Source organism: Plectrocnemia conspersa, unplaced genomic scaffold (genome assembly GCF_051122295.1).
Source record: "Plectrocnemia conspersa isolate PC_06_02 unplaced genomic scaffold, ASM5112229v1 ptg000010l, whole genome shotgun sequence".
NCBI classification, from domain to species: Eukaryota; Metazoa; Arthropoda; class Insecta; order Trichoptera; family Polycentropodidae; genus Plectrocnemia; species Plectrocnemia conspersa.
Genome location: NW_028277174.1, coordinates 24,593,931 through 24,614,648, shown reverse-complemented (window position 1 = coordinate 24,614,648; position 20,718 = coordinate 24,593,931). Strand labels below are relative to the sequence as shown.

At 30.3% G+C, this 20,718-nt stretch overlaps 1 protein-coding gene across 2 annotated transcripts in view; it reads right to left on the bottom strand.

The window, feature by feature from the left end:
* LOC148231113 (very long chain fatty acid elongase 7-like) overlaps positions 1–20,718 on the bottom strand; it is an 81,690-nt gene that overhangs the window by 45,462 nt on the left and 15,510 nt on the right. Inside the window, exon 1 of one of the 2 annotated variants that reach the window (XM_088194041.1) lies at positions 9,071–9,236. The exons of the other annotated variant lie outside the window; for it this stretch is intronic. The gene's annotated coding sequence lies outside the window, so the exon portion shown is untranslated. Of the gene's footprint in view, positions 1–9,070; positions 9,237–20,718 lie in introns of those variants that run through there. 2 annotated transcript variants of the gene reach the window in all.

Genomic DNA, 20,718 nt, shown 5'->3' with positions numbered 1-20,718 from the left:
GTAAACATAAGTTGTATTTATATTAGTTACAGTATGCACGAATTATGAATTTTAGTTCAAGCTTACAAAGCTACATTTCGTGTATAGGTAATGCATGCATAGTGTATGCTTTAACTAGTGAGTGTGTGAACTCTAACGTGAGCAACATAGTTACATCGTCAACGAACAAGATTTGACAGACAAGCGTGTTACCTATCTAAATGTAATATACAAAATAAGTGATTTCTCAAAAGCATCATTCATTTTATGAAATATGTATTTACTTGATTATTATATGCATTTTGGTTTTTGAATTAGAGGTGGATTTTATAATATTATAGATGGCATCTGAAGATATTCTAGTGATACAGACAATGATAGTGATTTTACAGAACAGTTTTTTCCGTTGTTGATTGTATGACTTTGTTAAAATAAGGTTTACACGATGTTCTTATTTATAGGTAAATAATAATAAGGTATAGACTAAAAAAAACAGGAAATATTATTATTTCAATCATTTATGGCAAAAATATTTAGCATTTAAGTATTTTGTTAGTAAGAATGAAAAAATAAATAAACATGCAAGAAATTATATACGTAGAAGTTTATTTGCTTTAAATATAAAAATAAAAATATAAAAAATTGCAACAAGTTAATCACCTTTCCATCTAAAAAAATGTTATAGATCCAATAAAAAAATTAGCGTTGGTCATAACAGTGAACACCCCACGAATAACTCTCTGCAACGAATCTATTTACAAAGAGGGTTATAGAAATTGTCAACAATTGAGTTGAACAATTTATATTTTATATTATTTATATTAAGGTAAATCCTGCTGGCAATTTATATAATCCTTAATTTAAATAGATTCGTTACAGATTTAATCATGGGGTGTTTACTGTTCTGACCATCGCTCACTCGCACCTATCCTGCCCAACAGTTAAATGAAAAACTTGTTATAGTTGACTAATAATTTGTTGTGTTATGGCCAACAACACTCGGTGTGTCACCAAGCGATCACTCATGCAAGCACTGACCAAACCCAATTCTGCTTAGCTTCGGTCGTTGGCTACTTTAACGTTAATGCATATATTCGTTTTAGGTCACACTACAAATAAAATACTCAATCTAATATTTTTTAATGAACATACTCCTAGATATATTTATTCGATCATCATTTTTTAAATATATAAAAAAATAAAATATATTTAAACTGATAAGCGCTAATGAAATTATATGCTGCTCTAAGCCGACATTAAAACTAAATTTGACAGTTGCGAAACGTCCATTTGCTGTTCAGACTCAAACCTAACCTAAGCGAATTAACCAAACCCAACTTGACCTAATGAAAGTTTTAAAACTAAATATAGTTCTATGAATCCAAATCCGTAATGTGCCATGAATGAAAGGTAGAAAGTACTTATTGCAATAACAGTGAGAAAGTAGTAGCGAATAGGCGTTAAAAGCGCAATACACCAAAATGCTATAAATCTTTAATATAAGATTAGCATCTCCAAATATATCAACAACCGATCAGTGCATGCAGAGAAATCTGATTTAACGAGTGCAGTGTTGCCAAAGCTCCACCTGTTTAAACTCCAATTATTTATGAAAGAAAAATGAGGGAAATAACCAAATTTAATTATGCTGCCAAATCATGGCAATTGGTGCACAAGTCGAGAGGAAGCAGAGGACAAAACCTCATCTATCTCGACCGAGCGTTTATAAGTGCATACATGGCGCACATTCGCAGTTCACTTACGACAGGAACCTTCAAGAGCTTTCACCAGTTATTCCGACTTGGTACGAGTTTGTGTTAGTAGAGCTAGCCAAGAATTGAAAGACCGAGGAAGCAACCGCTTCACATTTCTCGTCAAATTACACAAATTTCGATTGTTTCACATACAGCATATAGCAAAAATCCTTAAAAGATAGACTCGAACGGAGAAAAGCCACATGAAATTGCTAGACATGTTTTTATCCGACAAAGAGTAATATAGCCAATTTATTCGTTTGACACATACCGCGTACTATTTTCCCAATAAATTTGCGAAGAAAAATTATTGCCATTACGTTTAAAGTAAACAATTTCCGCCCGCACTGTAGGCATCATATAATAATACGATGTTATTGCTTGGTTTTATTATAAATGCTAAGCCATAATGACTGCCGTTTCAAAGAAGCATTTAATTGGTTTTAAGTGCAAAATCGCATATTTATTTATCATTAGTGTATAATACACTCATCGATTAACTTATGTATATTTCGATTCATTGCTAATAATTCCGAGAACAGTTATTAACAAAATTTAAATTAAAAGATCGGGAATCATAGCAATTTCGTTATATTCAAGATCCATATCGAACTGTTAAAACATGCCACATATAAATTGATAACGTGCATGTGAATCATAACTGTAGATAAGCATTTTAACTCACGCTAGATCAATTTATGTAAGTAAAGCGATAAAGCACAATGACGGGGTACGTTTTGATAAATTTTCAACAAACTTAATGCAAAATGCATATAACTTAAATAGGGCTATCTAAACTTGCAGTTTATGTACTTAATGGAGCTGATATTCCACCTTTTGCAGACTCTTATATGCGAAATCTGAAATGGCTTATTTCGAAGAATTTGGCAGTAAAGTCAATCTTCGCCCCTCTAATTAACTTTCCTGTAATGGAACGTGTATCTAAATTAATATATTATTAAGTGGTTTAACCGTCTTTTTACATGAAAGAATGACGGCAACGAGTTTGTCTTGAGCATAAAAATGCCATAGAATCCTTTAACCACGCATTTAAATTAGTACTATTATATTGTTCAGTAGTGGCAAACCATTTTGGATTTTATTACCAAACTGTTTTATGTTTATATTTACGCCTTTGGAAGGGTCTGGATTATTAATGAATAAATTACCCTTTCTAATATATCATAATTATGAAAGATCCCCTAAAAACATTTTTTTTTTGATGAAATGAAATACAGAAGTTGAAAAACATTTTCTCTGGATCATTTGATTGGCATTACAATTATATACATACATAAAATAATTGATTCGTCTGTGAGAGAAATGAAAATATCATTCCCGTTTAAGTAGTTCATTCCTTTTAACTTTATATATAGCTGGTTATTGACATTTATACTGTAGTAGTATTTACTAGCGTTAAATCTAATCATCCACAAAGTCATAAAAATTAGGTCTTACAATTTTTTTCAGATTGTCTTAAAATATTGGTTTAATTGTAATACATATTTTTTTGAAAATACTTGATTTATTTCTGATTAAGTGAAATAATGTATGAAAATTGTCATTCGATGAATTCTAAATTTATCTTAGCGTACTGCTAAATTTAATTTTAAATATTATTACTGGACTTTTTGTCTACTCCTGATATAAAAACGTCAAATTACAAGATTCAGTCCACCGTCATTTAGAATTAAGATGTACTATATAATAATTAAGGCAAATTGAAGCCTAAACGTTTTTAACTCCGTGTCATTGGCCTGTAAGTTTGCAGTTTACTCGCTAATGACTTATAGTGGCATGCAGCTGGCAGTTACATAGAAAAATGTTTGTATGCCACTTTTGTTTAATTAAGGTACAGAGTAATTGAATATTTAAAAATAAAGTCATTAATTTGTTCTTTCTGTATTATGTTTCAGTAATATGACAGAGCGTTTTTAAACAACGACAGGTCTCTGTTCGATAACGATTGAGTTGCGTGACAGTATCGTTATTACACTCAATTACACATATTCACACAAGTCTGCGAAATTCGCCAGATCAGTTTGAAAGTTCGCGAAGGATATTATTATATGAAACACAATGGAAAATTGAGCAATTTGTCTGTTTCACTCTGCACCACCAGTGACTCGTCGTTACTGGGCTGCGATCGAGTTTTAATTAAAGTCGAACCTCGCACGAGGGGGTAGTAATTTGCCGAGAATTTGCTTAGAACCATCCCTAAATTGGACACCTACAACTAACACACGCAGCTCTATATGTATGCTCTTTGAAACTTTTTTGGAGTGACCGACGATCTAAAGGCGAGTCGCGTACCGTATAACGAGGTTAGCGGACTTTGTGAAATCGGTTGAAATGGTTTAGCATTAAGGATATGTTATGGGTCAAACATAAAACTAATTAGATAATTAGTAATAAATCAATAACATATTGATTAAAATGCCAAAATTGTTAAGTCGAATCCACTTGAAAGCTAATATAAAATTACCTAATGCAACACTTGAGAATTTCAATATTGGGTACCCACAAACGACAGTTCAGAGGCTTGCGATAGTTTTAAAAGGTTGTGTTGCAATGTTTTTTCGACATCTAGCAGCAATAAGAAATATTAAAAAAATTGAAGTGTGTGCCGCACCAAACTTAAGATGTGTTGTTTTTTGTCAAAGAGAGATAAATAGCACTACAGACATTATACAATAAAATAATATAGGAAACCTATATTCTTGGAAATCAATCGGCATTGGATAAATTCCAAGCTATTTTGAGACAAACACAAGAGGGTAACGTGTTTATAAATAGCTCATTCATAGCATATAAAAAATCAGCTTCCTGCCATCTGTTGCATTTCGCAGAATACGCCAGCAGAAATGCTACTTTAATTAACCGTAAATTATTTAAAGCAAAATATAATATTAATACACGTATATTTAATTATGCAGATTAATTTTAACTTTATTTTTTTTCAATAAAAATGCATATGATTTGTGTTGAAAAAAATAATAAACAATAATGACAAGCACGATTGAATACCTTAAACATAAACAGCAATTATATTCCATTAACCATTAATCAATGTAATAAAAGAGGATAATGTGCTTATTCTGCATTATAAATAGTATTATTAATATATTTGATAATATGAGTGCGGGCGATTAAATGCTAACCACCATATATTTTTTTCAGTGTCATTGCATGTCTTACTAAAAATAAATAAACAAAAACAGAACATAGTTTAAATAAGTAATAGCCAAAGTACCTACAACGCATGACTCCTACACAAGCAATGATTTTTTTATTTACAACATTTTGCTGTGAATATCCAGGCTCACTAAGATTATTTTAAATTTAATATTTTTTATGGCATGGTTTAAATAAATAATTATCAATATAAACACAGACAATTTTGTATGCTATATACAAACAATAGTTTAATATTAGGAGTACAGGACGAAATGTCACTGTTTTAAATAAAACATATTTTATTGGCGGCTTACAAAGATTAACTCCTACACAAGCAATACTTGCATCAATCAATCAAAAGCTATAAATATTTGATTTCAATCAAAAACTATTAAATTACTCACTGTGTAAGAAAGATTTACAATAAATAAATAAATGTAGCTCGACAGAGTGTCACATCGATTTTTCGAGCTTTCGCCCGAAACGGACGCAATGCACAAATCGAAATAAAGAAAACTTCCGTTTCTCAATCCGCTTTTCTCCAGTGGCGAAATGTCCAATATGTCGCACGTGTGCTCGTATACACATACGTACTTGTACTAGGTAAAACAAGATAGAAACAATTTGTACGAATTCGGCATTCCTGCGCCGAAACGAACAAAACTGGTGTGTCACGTCCGATATAGTATGCATTTCTAGACATGGACTAATAAAAATGTCGATAAGTACAACAACGCCTCGCATATTTTCATCAAGGTAATAGTGTAATGAATTATTACCGATATACTACTACTGGGCCAGTGCAGTGGTGTAATGATTATAATTTAGACCGATAAGCGTTATCGCAAAACGAAACAATATCACTACATATTAAGCTATAGATCGATTGCAATAAAATGTTTTACTAACTAAAAGTCAATAAAAAATATTACTATTATTAAATAACGTGTTATTATGGAATCGATAAATAACTTCAATAAATGAGTGTAATATATAACAATCAATATTTAATGACATATGATGTGATAAGATTAGTTTTTAAAACGACAATATACCTATTTACTTTTTGAAATATTTAAGGATATAATAATATAATGAATTTATTCTGTGTCAAGTGTATAAGTTAATTACACTGTACACCAATGTGCAATATTTTTAAGCATGAAGATAAAAAAAAACTTGATTTATATGTAAAGCTATAATCAAAACTAAGCTTTAAATTAGTACAATCTGTACTACGTATAATGAATTTATATGAAATACATTTTAACATTTTTAGTGTTTTGTCAAATATTTTTTTTTTCTAAAAAAAAACCCTTGATTTAAATAAAATACGAATGAGTTATCCTATTTTTGTGGCAGAAACATTTTTGTACCTTGTTATTTTATAGTTTATACAGAAGATATTATATATTAACGTTAACCTGATAATAACATATGCGATAGGGATTTAATATGTAGATACACTAAATTAATATATGTACATATTTGAAACATCTTTTTTTGAGAAACATTAGTTAGACCCTCTAAACATACATATATTTAGTTAATTTGCCTACTGTAAATACGTTAATTGCTTCTAACCAAGTTCACTTAATTATATTTAACTAATAATAATAAATAGAGCTGCTAATTATTTATTATAAAAAATACGCTATAAATAAAAATCGACTGAGCAGCATGTTGACATCTAATAATAATGAAGCTGTAGTATAAAATAGATTACAATTCATAAAATAGATAGCACTGAATCCCAGACTTTAATTACAGTCTAGTGATGTTACAATACTTATTGATTACTACATGTCAGGTACAACGATAATAGTTACTAGGTATACGTAATCCCAGTAACTTAATTTGCTTCAAAAAGCCAGTGGAAAGCACGTTTCCCAGTTTTAAAGAGAGTGAAATATAGCGGAATTCGTCACCATTACTATTCAACAGAAATCTACTTTATCGATCGTAACATAACTATCATTTATCAGTTTAATGAGCGGCGCGCGTGGTGGTTTTAGAAAAAAAGAGAAAAATCCAGTTTTTTTCAAGATTTAGTTTAATTTTTTAACTTTATAAGCATTATAACGATTGATTAATGTTATTTGCACTAAATTTTATTATAAATAATATAACATTGAATTGTCTTATATAGCATTTTTTTATATTATATTTTTGCTCTATCCAAAGGTCCGTAAGAAGTATATTTTCCATTTTTGTCACTATATATTTAAAACAAATGTATTTATGTTTTTTCACATTTGCTTTTTGAAATTTAAAGAAATTGAACTAAAATAAGTTACCTCAAAAATTTTTGTTCGTTTACAGATGCTGGTGGAAGCTAAACGTGTATTCGATATAAAAATATGCGTAGCATTATACACGTAATTCTAATTGTATCATAATTTGCAAAATAATTCACTAAAAATTAGTATGAATACTATTCGAATAACTGCACAAATATTCGAGTATCAAATAGAAAAGGCCTAGTATAATCTGGTTGGAATCTCTACAGGCAGTTCATAACATATGAACTTTTTTTCAAGTCATTAAAAATTATATATTAAAATTAATAAGTATATAAATAAAATAAATAAAACGTATTTTCAATATTAAATTCATTATATAAATATCGCTATATAATTAAATAAAATAATTCTTATAAATAATAAGCTTCCATGAACTAATAATATTCATATTAATACATTTACTTATTATAATAAGCACCTAGAATGATTTATTTTATTTAATGATCATAAAGTTATTTAATTAAATATATTCAATCAAAATGGCTTGGACTTTGAGCAATACTGATTTTTTAAATTTTATATAATCTAAAATCATTTAATTTAAACTTGTTTTTTGTGCATAATTAAGTGCAAAATAAATGAGAGATTTCCGCACACTTTGTGATTCAAAATAAAAATGGCGCAGTTGAGATTAAAGGATTTGAAAAGTAAATATTTTTTATAGTTATTTTTTGAAAGCTATATATTTTTACTATGGCTACTTAGGAGATGCAACAACGAGTTAAAATTATTGTATAATATTTATGGTTTATTATGGAGTTAAAATCAGTCGTAGAACTTAAAATCCTTTTGCATGAAAATGCAGTGTTATGACTGATACAGTTATAAACTACACATAATACCGATATTTTTTTGCACACATTCGTGATTTGTTTCTATCAACGATACATTTCAAGTAGCTTACTTGATTTAGCTTATTATTTTTGAGGGGGTGTAAATCATTAAACCTCAAAAAGTTCAAGAACATAGGTTCATACAAAGCCCGAAAACATCCATTAAATAGAAAATGCTCTGAACAAAACCAATATTTGTAAGCAATAATAAGATAAATATGTATTTTTTCTCATCAATTTGGTATAATGTATAAATTGAGGAGCTGAGAATATTAGGGGCGAACTCGAGAGTTTTAAAATATGAAGAACCAAACCAAATGTATGTTGTGTTGAGTTTATTTTTTGCCTTTTGAATCATGCAAGATTATTAATTTATTATCATAATAATACATATATTAACAACACAATATATTCATGTATAATTTTATGGCCATATAATTTTAATAATAATATTATATTATATTTATTTATTATTCTATAAAATTATTATTATAGCAATAAATATATTCTGGATTTTTTTTATTATGTTACTATTCGAGTTTTTAGGAATATTATTATCAAATGATAAAAACGACAGTTTTTTGAGTTTGCCCTTAATATTTTGAACGCCTCAATTGATCATTTGTATTTATGCGGAAAACTTAATATGCAATTCGCTAGCATTTAGTAGATAGTCTTATCAAAAAATACTATCACAAAAAAAAACCATTTGCTAACATCTGCTTCGCTCGTTGCGATTTGTCAAGACATTTTATCAGAAAAAAGTATGTTGTAGCGACTGTGCATAAAATACTCGTATAGCATTCTCCACTGTGCTCCATTTCCATCATTATCTAAATTAATTTGAATGCGATGACACACTTAAAAATTCACATATATTCCTCCGAATATCATGAATAAAATAAAATCACTAGTACCACTAGTAAATCGTCCTCGAATATGCAGTAAATTTGAAACGTCACTGATCACTATATAAACAATCACTGTCACGTCGCTCGTGCTTAACGAAACACCTGAGACTCACCTGAGATTATCAGACTAAGCGACCACTATCAAACAGCTGACCGCCCGCGACCATCCGCTATCACACACTGGCTTCTCACTGACAACCACCGGCGATAAATACGCGCGACGATGAGAGACCGCGAGCGCGATTCGCGGCCGCGGCGTCCGCGTGCCGAGTCAGCTATGGCCCGGCGGCCCGGTGCGTCGGTCGGCCCACCTGTCGGGGGCGACGCGCCGGCGGAAGGGGCACGCGCTCTGGCCGAGGGGGGCGCGCCTCACCTTGGCTGGGCGAAGCAAGGCCGGGCGAACACCGGCGCTGACCCGCTGACCGCATTCCAGGCCGTCTCTCCCGCACGCATCCTGAACGCTCCGGGTGCAGCGACCCGACCCGGAAGCCGATCGAAAATGGCGGATAGTCCACTTTTATACAAGTGGGGAAGACACCGATCATTACATACATCAGTCCAATGGAAAAGTGCAAAAAAATTGACTTCCCGGAAGTCAAAAATTCACGTCGAAAGCAATAAAATCGACCTGTGCCCGTCATAGTGTGAACGCTCGGACAAGGGTCAGTAATTACTAAAATAGAATGAGACGATATATTGTTACATATTTTATTACAATACACAATTTCATTTTAATTCACCCTTAATATTTTGAAAGAAATTATTGGTATATTTTCAATACAAGAAACTCCTACAACGAGAAAACGCCATATGTGAATTTAAAATTAATTATAAATTACAACAAATGTAACCATCCTAATTTAAAATGACCATGATTTCTGAATGAATAATGCAAATTCTGCATAACATGATTAAAACGATTTACATAAAACAATAAAAAGCAGGAAAATAAAACAAAAAAATACTGACTTTGGTTATATAATTTTTATATAGAAAAAGAAATAGACATTGTTTTTTATTTCTGAAACGCATTTAAAGCCTCGATAAAAATAAGCTTTGACAGAAAATATTAACACGCAAAAAGAGCGCAAACCTAAAAATGCGCACATTAAAAAGCGCTAACAACTCAATAGCCAATACAATAATAAAATAATTTAATGACAAATATTTAGAATATATGTATGTATACAACATATTTTACAGAAATTAATTTTCATAAATATCTACTCGTATAATTTGGATTACTGTAACACATATTCCAGAAATTTTGATTACTTCGCTACTTTTTATGTTGTGTTAAATATGGTTTAAAGACAAGCCGTTATATTTCATACTCAGTATATTTATTTATATTAAATCTTCCGTTGTAACCTGACACGCGTAAGCCCAATGCGTTACAACGGGGTCAATCTGTACCAACTGAGTGAGTCAATGAGAAATAATGAATACCTACAAGTAAGTATTGATCACCATTTCTAGGAATCGGTATCGGTATTATAAACAATAAATGTCACTGCAGCTGGGGCCATTTTTATCAAATAATGACGCATTTTTTATAAATAAAAATTTGAGTGTCGCTGCCGGGGCTCGAACCCGCAACTTCAGTTACTAGTCTGAGACGTTACTAACTACGCTATTTCGTCCTTATATAATTTATGATTATAATTCCAAATAACTTAATTTTAATTATGCATATTATTACAGTGAAGTTATATAATGCAATACATTGAAGTTATATTTTCACTAGCTTGGCCAGTTAAAATGTATCAAACAATTGATATATATTTTCAGTGGTATATCACAATATCAGTATTACTGTGGGATGATCTGGTACATTTTGGGTTTAGCATGTGATGTGTCGTCTTACAATTTTTTTTGAAACAAAAGTCGCTTGTAGCGTACAGGATTTAACAAGTGGCGTTCACAACTGTCAGTTAAATATCAATCACTAGTTACGTCACTCTCTTTACATGTTTCACGCTTGTCAAATAACAGTTTAGAGCAGAAGATAACTAAGCTAACACCGATAGGATAAATGAAATTTTGACTAGTGGAAATATATATCTATTGATTAAAATTCGGATATGATTTCATTATAATCCCAGCGTTTTTTTCATTGGTAATAACATATACACACGAAATTCGAGATTTTGACAAAAAGATCGTAGTTTATCAATTGATCTTAGATTTGCAAATAATCAATTCATTCAATAAAAATTCCCCACTGATAAACAGATACAACGAAATTAGTTTATGAAAAACCAGGGAAGCGCACAAATCGCAGGTATTTTCGTCGATTTATAGATTAGTAATTTATTTTTAATTGGTATAGTTTGAGTCTATAATAGCTTTGACAATTATATTACAGTTTTAGTGGGATTTACAGTGACTTAACTATTTATCGTTTTGTATAAGTTCAGTGTAAATAATGTAACTAATCTTTATTTTTTAATTAATCTACAAATCTCTCAACCCTCAAACCACTATTAAATAATTTTTTTGAATTACAAATTTCAAGAAATGGAAAATTTAAAATATAAAAAACTGTACTTTATTCAAATAAAGTAATAAAATAATAAATATGTTTTATATACGAGCGTTTAAGCTGAACGCAAGAAAATAATTTCAAGGATAATAGACTAGCGATATGACGCTAAAAACTCATTCGTGGCGCAACTAACGCTTTTAAAACCAAACCAAACGTTTTTTTAACTAGCACAGTATAAGTCGCTGACTATTTAATTAAAAGACCTGGGTTTGAATCCCATATAGACCTTAGTGTTTTTCAATTTATATCGTGTCTAAGAGATCGGAATAGGTGATTATTAAATATGAATAATTTTGATCAATCATTAGGTTTGTTTAAATGTTCCTAATCTTGCGAATAAATATCATGATGATTAATGAACTACTTCAGCTCATAGAAAATATCTTGTATGTATTAAAAAAAATATTTGGTCTAAAATTAACTATGGTTAGTCGGAAAAAGCTGGGAATTCATAATTTGAATAATTAAATTTAATGATGATTTTTATGTATATGGGTGAGCGTTGTCGTTTAGCATAATTGGTCCATATTTGTTTATTAAAATTAGCTGTTATTTTTTTTAATTTTTCGTTCATATGAATTTTAGGAAAATATGGAATAGCTGGTTTAAAAAAATAATAATGAACCACTATTTTAACGGTCCACCAAACAGAAACCATTATTTTGTTTTGGTACAATGATGGCTTAGGTACGTGTACTGGAACTTTATCTGCATTGTCCAGATCTTTTTCTGTTATCATACAGAATCCACTTTTCATCACAGATTCGTTTCAAAAAAGTTTTTGGTTTTCCGAAAGACACATTTTGAAAATTAATATTGCCAAAACGGATTTTTTAAACCATAATCGGCTTGTTCTTCTGATCGATCTTAAACTAACTAAAAATCTGTTTGTGTGGTACAACCTAATATATAAATTGCTATAACTAAAATCCACCAATCGCTAATGATATCAAAGCTTATTTTCATAAAATAATAATACTTTAAAAATCAGTAGTTTCAAGAAAAACGAATGACTAAATTTAATTAAATATAGAATTCTTACACAATATAAATTAATTGAACTGAGCTTTTAAAGTTTTTATTTCTTACATCATATATAACAAATTTAGCTTAAGTTTAAGCCAATTTTAATGTATGGTCTTAAAAAAATATTAATAGCAATAGCAAGGAATTAAAATCAATGCTAATTCAAAACATTAGCAGCCTTTCATTTTTTGTTAAAAGTAATTGTATATTTAACAAATAGTTTGTTCTTCTTAATTTTAATTCATATAGCAGGCAAATCTGCCATTAAACATAATAATCTAATGTAAAAAAATCACGAGACTTTGAGTGTATTCAAAAATATTTTCCTAAAGTTGAGGAAAGCAAATAATATAAACCAACATTGGTTTAATTTACCTCGCAAATATGTCTATGTATAAAATAAAAATTGTAATGCGTCCCTCTTTGCATTGTGGCATGTAAATAAGTGACAAGTCCAAGCCATTATTACATCTCATCTATTATCTGAAGCTAGGCAATTTGTTTTTGTCATTTAGTTTAAATTTATGTGGTAGTTATTCGATATAAGAGTAACAATCTTAAGAAGAAATGTAGTACTAGATGAAGATAAGTAAGCGACAAATAAATTGAAACGATTTATATGTCTATGGCATTTCACCACAATTAAAATATTAATTACATATGGATCTGAACTACATATTTTATAGCACAAACAAACAATGATATCTCATTTGGATGTTCTCGTTCAGGTCAGTCGAAATACATACTACACAATAAGACTAACTGTTCGAATGATAAAAAATAAATTACTACACGAATATTAGATTGCAAACTTAAATGAGAAATGGGTACATTGTGATCCTTTTAAATTAGAAATTGCGAATGTTATATTTGAAAAAATAACACCGACCAAAGTTGCATGTATTACCTATGTATAATCGATTTTCATCAGACTTTACATCAGACACCCGCATCTATAAATTATTTTACAAAAATTCATTGACCGTAAAATTTTGTAAAAACGTGTGATATAGTAACACACTCAATTTATGCAAATAATATGATCACGTAACATTTGCTCCACGCAATTGTCCCAGTTTCAATATTATTTGATTTTGACACAATTCCGCTATATAAATGCTAATAACTTTTAAAAAAAGCATAATTACAATACACATATCGCGCTATTATATAACAGTACACTATTGCTACAAAAGTGTTTTTTTAATTAATCCAAATTAATTTATAGCGTAGCGTTTAATAACACTGAAATTTCACGCATACGCATTATATAATTTAATTAATTAAATTATTTAAAAGCTCACACTTTCTACTAATTTATGTTGTGTATTTATCATCTCTGTGGATTAGTTAGATTTTTGCATAATTTAACCTTCGAACGGTATACATCGCACAGGCAAACACGATTACAATAATCCGTTTTATCATTATATCGATTGTGTTCTTACTTTTCGCACCGTTGATATTATTTATATTAAAAACAGACTATTAATATAATTTTTAAAAAATACCTGTATATATTAAGACTTAATAATAATCTGATAACAGTCGTGTATTCTGACGGACGTGTCAAAATATGTGTCTAAAATTAAGTAAAATATTAATGATTTGAAAATCACAAACGAATATATATGTACATTATCGAAATGTAATCAATATACGGAATCTGACAGGTATTCACCCAAATTTGATAGTGTCATTTTTCGGCAAATTCTGTACAAAAAAAATATATAAAAAAAACTATGTTCTGCTCGACCGAAAATAGCATTTTCCTTACATACAATGCCTTTGTGTGTGTTATTCTAAGAACGGAGGATGCAAAATATATGTGCAATTTCAACGATAAGGATCCTCATTTACATGATGTATATTGATACACATATAAGCTATGTAGATGTGTTGCTATATTAAGTCCGATATATTATATGGAGCTGTTAACTGAAGATTACGGATAATTAGGTAACGCAACTAATAAAATTTGGAAAATGAGCGAGAACTAAATCGAAGTTGGCCAAGGACGGAGAATATAGTGGGTTACTTCGGGGTTACTTCGGTCGAGTTCGGTTCTGCCCGCTCTCTGAAGTTGTCCGAGGTTACCGAGAACGGAAGGTAAAGTTGTGGTAATTCAGTCGACTTGGCCAGCTTCGAGCGCTTCCGAACATTGTCGGCAAACGGACCGAAGTCAAAGAAACCGAAGTCGGAGCTGCTCTTTCGAGCGCGGGCGGTGAGATACTTCTCCTTTTACTCTCTCGCGTGTTAAGTGACGAGAGTGAGAGATAATGATATGGTTTTTCGCAAACTGAGATAGAACGAGTAACTTGGTTCAATTTCAGTATGCGCGTATGCGTCCTATGGTTAATACGCACGTCGAGCGCTGCATCGTGGTCACGTGGTCAAATTATTAACCACATGCTTATCGGGGACTTCAACAGACTCTTACTAACATCTTTGGATAGTTTAGGGCACCAAAAGGGATTAATTATATTTTTGATAGTATATTCTTCTAATAGATATCGTTATTATATATTTTTTCATATAAAATTAAACAATTAAAAAATAATTAGTGGTGCCTGATTTTGTTAAAAAAAATCGTTTCGAATATCCTAGATCGATTTATATAAATGTCACACCATAACGAATTCTTATTTAGAATCGATGGCGACAAATTCTAAAATAGTCACAGATGTGGTGTTCGTATTCTGAAGTATCATGTTTATGCTTTATGGCATTTTGCAAAAGCCGACAAAGATTTTGCGTGAATTGAATATTTACGACCGAAAAGTTTTCACTGATATTGTATTGGTGAGTGCCCATACAAACTTTTATAATTATCAGTAGCGTAATTTTAATAATATGACAATTTAAAAAATGCGATTATTTGGCACATTTTTCGATCGCGCGCAAATATGCCAGCTGTACATGACAGCAGCCGCCGTGCGGACGTCATTCACGCCCGCCGTCCGGACGGCATGTGAAATTTGTGGCAGTGTCGGCAACCTCAGCCGACTTTAGTTGAACTTCGATTCGGACAACTTTCAGAGAGTGTAGTGCAAGCATAACATTATTTTGTGTAATTATACAAAAAATAATTTATCAATTATTTTTTCCTAGTTAATATGAAGATTTCAAACCGATATAAATATATGGGATATCCTATAAATTTCGTGTAAGAAAGCGTCAATTAAACAGTCTGTTTATGGATTAACTAATGAGAAAAATCACCATTTAAATAAAACACGAAAAAAGAATAAATCACCAGACTTTTGTAAGAGTAAACAATGACGTTTATGTTTATTAATTGTTATGCTCAAGAGCAAAACTTTGTTCTCGTTCATTTCGTACGAATAATACTAATTTATAAAAATACACAAGTGCTAGAGCACAGGGGCGATCATTAGGTGGCAAGGATTGACCATACGGTTAATTAGCCAAAATAAAACCGTTCACCATTCGTCAAAGTTTTCGAAATAACGAAACACCCACTTATGTATTTCAAAAAGCGCCAACATCAGCAACAGGATTCTTACGTATTCGACACTGGCGTTTAACAAACAAAACTTATACCTTTTATAAGCATGATTATTCTTCACTAATCCTCATATATAAATAAAAACATAGAAATAATGATATGTTTATGTATTTCTAAAAAAATACGCATCATTATAAAATGTATATATAGAAGTGTTTTTAAACTAGCATTTTATAAATAAGTTTTCCTCTTACTCATTATTGTGCGTACCTCTAGTACTCTAACACGCAATATATATACATATATTTTTTGTGAATGATATTGTTATTATATTTACATTTCATAAATTTTCATTAATTTATAAAAAAAACATGGCAATTTATATAATATTTAAATACAAAATGATTAGTGAAAAAAATGCAATTTCCTTTCACAGTTATTTATGCAATGTACAGATTTTTTTAGTACAGATAAAAATTAAAATAGTGTAAGTATTCACAACAACATAAAAATGGCATTGCTCTTTATATTTATTTATTTTTACTAATAAAAATCTTCATTGTGACGTCTAGAATCAGTATCAAACATTTTTTATGGGTTCTTTACTTTATATACAAAATGTAGAGCAAACGATATGTAATACTATTTTTTAAGAATCAGATCAAATTGTACTGGTGTGTCCAAGAAAAGGTAATAGTACAGTTAATAAATCAGCAATAAGAAAAAACATTCAGAGCAGTACTTTTTTACGTTATTTAGTTAAATTGTTACTGTTTATTTAATGTTTCGTTCAGTAAAATATATTTCCCATTACATGGATAGCAAGTCTAAAATTAAAATAATTATTTTAAAATACAATTCAATGCCTTTTCATTAAATATATAATACACATGACGTAATATTAATTTAAGAAAATAATGAAAAAGCTAAATATTTAAAGAACGTACATTTTTTTTGCATTATATTAAAAACTAAGCAAATGACACCTGATATTGATTTAAGACATTACCATATTTTTTTTTTGTTATTTTTATTCGATGTTCATTATTTGTAAAAATAGTAGGTCGCAAATACAAAATAATCATAATATGCATATGTATGTATGCATGTACGACTTTTGCATTAAAACTCTCAAATTAAAATCTTATGGCACCAAGATTGCCTATGAGGAGCTGGAAAAAATATGTTGGATGGATCTATTTTAGGTGGGTACCATAATTGATTTTTTAATTTAATGGTAATTATTATTTGTATTATATAATAACCATCATGATGCGTTGGGGAAGCATGTCATGACGGTCAAATTTGTAATAAAAAATAAAAATCATAGAAAGGCTTGATGCGCAGGCATATTTGCTTGCTTTTGAATAAACACATCACGTATTACTAGTTAATGGATATGTGCCACACAACCAGTAGCAGTGAAGTCAGTAATGCTAGTTGTTTGAATTGTTTCGAGTTAAGAAGAATTTTCAACATAGTCGAATTTATATGTTAATTTAACAAAACATAACAATAGTGACGATCGTTTTATGGTTAAGTGTCTGACTCAATATAAAAAATGATTTTTTTTCGTAATAAAGCAAAAAAATATGTTTCAAACATTATACAGAATACATCATAAAAATATAACGACTAACGACTTTTTTGTATCATTATATACTTTTTATAATGTTTTTGTACAGTGAAATTTTAAATTATACACAAAAAAACTATCAGCAAATATATTTTTTTGTATATGAATAACAGGCGTTATAACAATGTAAACACAATCAACAACTACTAACCAGAGTAAAGTTCTCAATCGAACAGTCGATTATTCATTTTTTCGCCCGATTTTCAACTATATGAATATTCGAATAATTGGTCGAATATTTGTTTATATTAACTCGAATGAAATTGAAAAAAATTTAAGACTGAAACAATTTGTATAATTGGACAACAGAGATAGTAATTTTTTTCGTTTCTAAATGCGAGACAAAAAATACTTTTACGCCTACGAAAAACATTTGTGAATAGAATGTTGATCAGCCTTGTCTACTATGACCGAAATTCGCAGAATTCGTTCGTTGAACGAAACGAAATGTTGGAAAGGCCTACCCTTTATTATTGTTCAGCGCTTATCTCAAAAACAGGTGTGCGTCAAATTTATTGTAATGTTCGTGTGACGTTTTTGTATTTGTATTCAATAATTTAATTTATATGAAAATTCGCACAAAACAAACGCCGATACGGATTCGATATTTATGTGTATCAAATTTGCTCCATATATTATTAGCTATTGTATATACAATAAATTCGATAAAATGATATATTTAAAATGTTCCATCAAATTTTTCTGAATTAATTTAATCGCAGTTGATTTTAATTCTAGTGATTTAAAAAAGCTGAAATGACGTTTCTAATCAAAAAGTATGTAATAATAAATTAAGTATTTTTCTTATTCACAGCATTGTATTAGGCATTTTTTATGAAAGTAATTGATGATTAATTAAAATAATTTTATTTACTAATAATTACAGGCAATTAATTGATTTTTTGGACTAATTAATTAAATAAAGTAATATTGGTAAACACAAGAGAAAAAAATTACAAATAAGAACCCTACACCAGATTGAAACTGAAGTCTGTAAATCAGTGGCATCTATTTTAATATTTATTAACTATCACTATTAATAGAAATTGGAAAACACTAAGGTCCATATGGAATTCGAACAAGGTAATAGTCAGACTTTTGCTGGTATATTTTTAAATTTATTATAAGATACGATAATAACTACGTAGGTGACGGGTAAAAAAATAAAGGATGGGTCAGCACAAATTTGAACCAATGCGCATTTATTTCGTTAACAATACAAAATACCTCTCTAATACATGCGACCCATAAAAATATCGATATATTCATAGTAAACGAATGAAAACTAGGTTTAACCTTCACTGGTATCATTGTTAAGCAAAATAAAATTGAAGAAAAAACACGAAAAACGTGACAATCTTTCTATTGTATGTATCATTAAGGCAGATATAATAATGAAAAATACGTACCGTATAAAAAAGTACAGTTAAGCGAGCATCGGAAAATTTAGTCGCGTGTCATGTGTGTATGTATATTATATACGCGAATACAGTATCACATAAGACAGTTCAAGGGCTTTGCGCTGATTTTCTTCAAAGGTTCATCGACACTGTCGATTGTGAAAATCGATATGAAACACCAAAACTCACCATTACTATGTGAATTTTCTTGTCGCATAACTTTTCATGAGTCATTCATTAAAAACCCAAGGTAACGTTAAAATGTCGTAAACGGCAAACGTTAACGGACGAGTGTCTGTTATTTTATTACATCATATTATGCATTTCGATGCGTTCGCATTGTCGCCGAAGCACTACTGTCGTGTAAAAATTTATTGCACTTGCGTAAAAACATGTACATTGCGACTCGGTTTACAGTAGCGTTGTACGCTGACAATACAATGACTTGTGAATATGCATTATCCTTATAAAATGTGTGCCGATCGACATCGGTGACCCAGTTCAACAATCGGCGAGTTAATTTGAACCGATTCGAGTGTAAAAAAATGTATCATTCTCTAGGTGTAGAACCGTTAAAGTTACAGGCGATAAAAAAGAGTGCGTAACAACACAATATAAACTATAGTTCATATTTAAACGAATTGTATAGGATAATGCAATGAGCTCAAAATAGGTCTTGACTTTAATGTCGGCCATCACCTTCTAGGGTGTTTTAAAATATATCATTAATCAACAACTAATATGATCTAAAAAAACAGTACGGCACAACTGCAATGCTTATATTCTTAAAAATATATTATACCTTCAGAAGTTAACCTCTGATAAATCAGGGAAGTTGCGAACGTTAGTGAATTGACAGTAATTACATTTAATTGATTTACTTTGCTTCTTTGATACAGAAATTATACCACCGTTACTATGCGGAATAAATGTGACATTAGCGTTATTTTTTCAATGCATTTGCTTATGGGTACAGTATATAAAAAAATATATTTGTAATAATATTTTAAACTTTTTTAAGAATTTGTTACGTCTGCCTTAGCTCCTTGAACAACTCAAAATACAAATTTAAATACACTAGTGGCGGTGCGTTCGTATAAGCTGTTTGTTCTATATAATTTTCCGAATTAATAACTACTAAACTAATAAGCGCAAGATTACGAGCGCAACGCGCATGAATATGAGCGCGTAAATCGCAACAATCGCCAGTAATAGATGCCATTTTATCATTATTTACTCACAAATTAACAAGCTCATTATAAATAAAATGCTTTAGAATTTTTTAATTATACTAATAAATACTTTTAAAAAATTACAGTAGCGCACACCATCACACAAACTATCGCCGAACGCAACCCTGTGTTTAGCAAGATCGTTAAGAAGCTGGATGACTCAAGTAAAGGGGCGTTTTCGAGCGCTGATTTCGTTGCCGTAACGGAAAAGAAAAAGGGACGCAATCGCAATTCTCTCAACAGCTCGCAACTGGAAATCGCTGAACTGTAACTTCAAACTACTACATTTAATACACCCTACATCGAGAATGCAATGAATATTATCTGCGAAATAACGCATCATACAAAACGCGATTTGCCAATAAATGTTTAAAGTCACATAACAAAGCAGAGCATCCTCGACGCCTTATCGCAAACTTTGGCGATGTGTATACTAACTAACTTCACTCT